Raw genomic sequence first — 6,000 nt, 5'->3', positions numbered from 1 at the left:
CAAGCTGTGGCTGCTCCGTTCGGTCGATGGGACTGGGAAGTACTGAATCATCCACCATACTCCCCGGACTTAAGTCCTTGTGACTTTGATTTGATTCCAAAGGTGAAGGAACCACTTCGTGGCATTCGCTTCAGAACTGTCCCATAGATTCAACAGGCAGTAGACTGCTCCATTCGCACCATCAACAGAACAAGTTCTGCTAACGGTATACTACGCCTTCCACATCGCTGGCAACGGGTTCTACACAACGCTGGTGACTACTTTGAAGAACAGTAACAGGTGCAAACATGTAACTCTTTTGCATCGGTTGTGAATAAATAGTTGCCCCTATTTAAGTTCCAACCCTCGTATCATCAATAGCTGGCAGTTGCGGTTTGTATGGCACTTGAGGAATTCATTTTATGCTGCTGTGTGACTGTGCAGTTGTGGGATATGAATATTAGGAAGCACTGCTAGCGGTTTAACAGATACTGACACTACTGTTCCTCATGTATTTTCATGGCGTGCTACAGATGAGTTCAGTTTTTTGTCTGTGGGTACTGTTAAGGTAAAATAGACTGCTGGACAAACTAACTCACCTGCTACATTTCTGACAGCCTCTGGGTCTGATCCACAGATAGTTACAGGCAGCTTCTGGAACATGATGATGAAGTCTGTAACTCTGAGATAACTATATGGTACGATGGTTAAATAAAACAAGTCGAAGAAGTCAACCTGACTGGGCCGCAAGCTCACATTCGTTTACTAGCGTGAGCCATCAGTTATGTTATCCTATCACATTTTCTGAACTAACACAAAGCTTTCACTAGTTAAAGATGGGAGTCGCGATTGGTAGTGCCCCGCCAACGGAGTACAGGCAGACTATTAACTAGCCATATGTAATCAATTTTCTGCAACATATTCCTCATTCTCTCGGGACACAAACATAAACATCGAGAACGTGGAGGGATAACACCATCTGGCTGTCTACATCAGCCTACCCTTCCCCACATGAATCTTTTTATCATCTTATCAAATCCCCACCCATTCTTGCTCACACTGAACACCTTGATACAATATAATCTGCCCACAAACACGAGTCCACTTGTTTTCCTTCCAATTTCCAATCCTGTTACATTGCTGCACTTATACCGACATGTACAGACATAGAAAGCTGCCATGGTATTTATCCTTACTGTCAGTCAATTTTAAGCTGACAGCAGCAAGCGTAGATAAACTTTCAATAAATGATGTACTCAGCCACTCAGCTGCATAAATCTTATTGTAACAATTCTTGACCAGGTTTCAATACCATTAGCGGCATCTTCTTTAGGAGGAATGAAGTCAAATGTAATGGTGTTAAACAATACAAAATAAACATCTAAAATAACCACAACAGTGAACTGAAGCACGCAGAATAAGAGTGATAACAGAATAACGTACACCATGTTGAAATTGTAAGCAAACATTACGAGCTAAAACGCTCAAGCCAAACAGCATAAATCATAAATTTAGCCCTCCATGAAAAAAAGCGATAATTACTCCACAGGTAGAGCTCACTGTAAGAACAAACACTGAATTAAACATGTGGCAACTAGTTATGATGCCAAGTAAAAGTAACTTAGCGCAAGCCATTTTCTGAGCACTGGTAGCGTGATAAACGCTAAACCGTATGAAATACGTAACTGAAGTACTAATACCAGGTACATCAGTGCAACATTCATTTAAGTATTTTAAGTAGAGCAAATTGTACATACCGTAAAAGAAATAACGTTATAAAAGAGAATACAAAAGCAATATTTTTTTAAATAATTACTACAATACTTAGCACAGAATGAATAAATTGTTTAATTGTACAAACTCGTGCTGATGAAAATTAATAAACAACATACAGTAGCAAGACTTTAATAAGATATTACAAAACCGACGTTACTTTTGATACAAGCAGTGTTCACATGCATGAAGATATATATTTATTTATCATTATTGGTGTTATATTGTAGTCAATAGAACATTCTTCGTCATGATCAAAGGCAAGAGTTTCCTGTTACTATTGATAAAAGCGAAAGCTACTTATAATTAACAGAAACACTTTTTATGTAAGTTGGACGAAGTATTGAAGCAATTTTTGATATATTTATCTTTTGTGTATTTTTATTTTACTTTTTTGTTATGGAAATTGCGTTTTCTGGTGCTATATGATAAATCTGTATTGTTTTCTTATTTTTACTACAACATCCCTCTGTTTCACGTTAGAAATCAACTATTTTCGAATAAAACCTGAATTAAACATCGATATTTTCAGTTTTGTTATAAATACTGCTTATTGGTACGTAACAGACAGGAGGATAACTATGTCCATCTCTTTCATAAATTATTACTTAGTTTCTAGGCGATTCACCTCTCCTACTTGGGGGTAAATCTAGTGAGACAATGATCGCACATGATTAGAAGCATAAGCGTTATTAGAGGCTACTGTGTTAACTAAATTGATTTCTTTTATTAGTTTAGCTGCTGAGAACGGTGTGACTACAGCACAATGAATAGCGGAATGAAAGAAATCTTTCTTGTGGGACTGGGGATGTGGCGACTCAGAAGGTTGGATTTGGGAGTGCTTGCGCTGTGCGGAAGATATCAAAAGCACTCCATCGTCTATTATGGTCAAACTGAGATCCAAAAAACTTATTTTGACGTTTTCCTTTTGCAATTCGCAAGTGAAATTAATTTTTGCATGAAGATTATTAAATTTTTCAAAGAGTTGGTCTGCTGCATCATTAGTTCCATTGTATATAAGTAAAATGTCATCCATGTACCTTGAGTGAGACTGAATGCCTAATTCTGTAGAAGCATAACCTCTAAAAAAATTTTCTTCTACTGAAAATATAAAAACGTCTGCTGGATTGCTTGCTAACGCGTTACTAATTTCAAGACCATCTGATTGGTGAAACAATTTTGCTTTAAATTGGAAATAAATTTATTTAACTACCACTTTCAGTGGCCGAACAACATCTGGAATTTGGCCATTTATTGTATCTTTTTTTTTATAAGCTCTGACGTTTTTCTCCACGATTCCCACAGTTGTCTGAATTGGTACATTAGTGTAAAAATCGTAGCGTCGAAAGATAGTAATGTTGTCTTTTGCTTGCATTCCAAGTTCTGTATTTTATGTAGAGGGAGGCGGCGCAGTGGTTAGCACACTGCGCTCGCATTCGGTAGGACGAAGGATCAAATCCACGTCCTGCCCTCCTCATTTTGGTTTCCCGTGATTCTCCTAAATCGCTTCAGGCAAATGTCGGGATGGTTCCTTTGAAAGAACACGGTCGACTTCCTTCCCCATACTTCCCTAGACATATGGGACCGATGACTTTGCTGTTTGGTCCCGTCCCCCGGTTCAACCAACCTTTAATTTTATTTGCCAAGATTTGACTGTTAGCTACTGCATAATTATTTTGAAAATTGTATGTTTTTTAATCTTTTCATAAATAAACCTGGCTACTTCATGATAATCCCTGCTAATACTGTTTACGATTGAGCGAACTGGATCATTTATTTTATGGACCTTCAACCGAGAACGTAGCTTAAGAGTCTGTGGATTGACGAAAATCAGTTGCTTCGTTTGAAAAGACGTCACTTACAGCGTACCTAATTTCTTTGTGTAACGTGGAAGTCAGATCCTCCTCCAATTCCGAAACATTATTTTCCTCAAAGTATTTCAAACTGTCGGAGATATATTCGTCTCTACTGGCAATAAACAGATTTTGTTATGGAGTCTTCATTTTGTTTGTGTTTTACATTAATATTTTAAATTAATTTTAAATCTTTATTTTGTGAAAACTGACCATTAAATTCAGTTTTACCAAAGATGTTACAAACATCATGGGCTGTGCTATCATGTTGAAAATGTTCCATTTCTTTACTATCGAGACCAATTTTACGATCCACAATAAGATTTTTCACTATATTTACATCTGTAACATTTGGCTTTACATTATATTTGAGCCCTTTCTTCAAGAGGGTATTCTCCTATTCCGTAAAATTTAAAATTTATTTGTGTTTTATTTATGACTCGACTAAAAAATCTGTGATCAGATTATTGAAAGCCAACAGCATTATGATATTCTGCTACAGGAATAACGCTCCTGAGTTTATCTAATTTCTTTTCAAGCCTCTCATAAATTACGTCTTTGCCATGTTCCAAATCATATACATTTGAAAATTAAGGCAGGTGAAATACTTCTGTCAGTTCTAAATAGAAGTAATATGCCTCTTCATTCAAACGGTCTTCCTTTTGTATAATGCACTAACACTATGATTTTTTGAAACACACTTTTGAATGTCTTGGGTTCTTTCACACTTACATTGTTTGACCTGAATCTAGAAAAATGCAATAGATGAGATGTTGTTGTTGTTGTGGTCTTCAGTCCTGAGACTGGTTTGATGAAGCTCTCCATGCTACTCTATCCTGTGCAAGCTTCTTCATCTCCCAGTACCTACTGCAACCTACATCCTTCTGAATCTGCTTAGTGTATTCATCTCTTGGTCTTCCTCTACGATTTTTACCCTCCACGCTGCCCTCCAATACTAAATTGGTGATCCCTTGATGCCTCAGAACATGTCCTACCAACCGATCCCTTCTTCTGGTCAAGTTGTGCCACAAACTTCTCTTCTCCCCAATCCTATTCAAACTTCCTCATTAGTTATGTGATCTACCCATCTAATCTTCAGCATTCTTCTGCAGTACCACATTTCGAAAACTTCTATTCTCTTCTTGTCCAAGCTATTTATCGTCCATGTTTCACTTCCAACCATGGTTACACTCCATACAAATACTTTCAGAAAAGACTTCCTGACACTTAAATCTATACTCGATGTTAACAAATTCCTCTTCTTCAGAAAAGCTTTCCTTGCCATAGCCAGTTTACATTTTATATCCTCTCTACTTCGACCATCATCAGTTATTTTGCTCCCCAAATAGCAAAACTCCTTTACTACTTTAAGTGTCTCATTTCCTAATCTAATTCCCTCAGCATCACCCGACTTAATTCGACTACATTCCATTATCCTTGTTTTGCTTTTGTTGATGTTTATCTTATATCCTCCTTTCAAGACACTGTCCATTCCATTCAACTGCTCTTCCAAGTCCTTTGCTGTCTCTGACAGAATTACAATGTCATCGGCGAACCTCAAAGTTTTTATTTCTTCTCCATGAATTTTAATACCTACTCCGAATTTTTCTTTTGTTTCCTTTACTGCTTGTTCAATATACAGATTGAACAACATCGGGGAGAGGCTACAACCCTGTCTCACTCCCTTTCCAACCAGTGCTTCCCCTTCATGTCCCTCGGCTCCTATAACTGCCATCTGGTTTCTGTACAAATTGTAAATAGCCTTTCACTCCCTGTATTTTACCCCTGCCACCTTTAGAATTTGAAAGAGAGTATTCCAGTCAACATTGTCAAAAGCTTTCTCTAAGTCTACAAATGCTAGAAACGTAGGTTTGCCTTTCCTTAATCTTTCTTCTAAGATAATTCGTAAGGTCAGTATTGCCTCACGTGTTCCAGTGTTTCTACGGAATCCAAACTGATCTTCCCCGGGGTTGGCTTCTACTAGTTTTTCCATTCGTCTGTAAAGAATTCGTGTTAGTATTTTGCATCTGTGACTTATTAAACTGATAGTTCGGTAATTTTCACATCTGTGAACACCTGCTTTCTTTGGGATTGGAATTATTATATTCTTCTTGAAGTCTGAGGGTATTTCGCCTGTTTCATACATCTTGCTCACCAGATGGTAGAGTTTTGTCAGGACTGGCTCTCCCAAGGCCGTCAGTAGTTCCAATGGAATGTTGTCTACTCCGGGGGCCTTGTTTCGACTCAGGTCTTTCAGCGCTCTGTCAAACTCTTCACGCAGTATCATATCTCCCATTTCATCTTCATCTACATCCTCTTCCATTGCCATAATATTGTCCTCAAGTACATCGCCCTTGTATAGACCCTCTTTATAATCCTTCCCCTTTTCTGCTTT

This window comes from Schistocerca serialis, chromosome 2 (genome assembly GCF_023864345.2).
Source record: "Schistocerca serialis cubense isolate TAMUIC-IGC-003099 chromosome 2, iqSchSeri2.2, whole genome shotgun sequence".
NCBI lineage: Eukaryota > Metazoa > Arthropoda > Insecta > Orthoptera > Acrididae > Schistocerca > Schistocerca serialis.
This window is presented reverse-complemented; position numbering follows the sequence as displayed.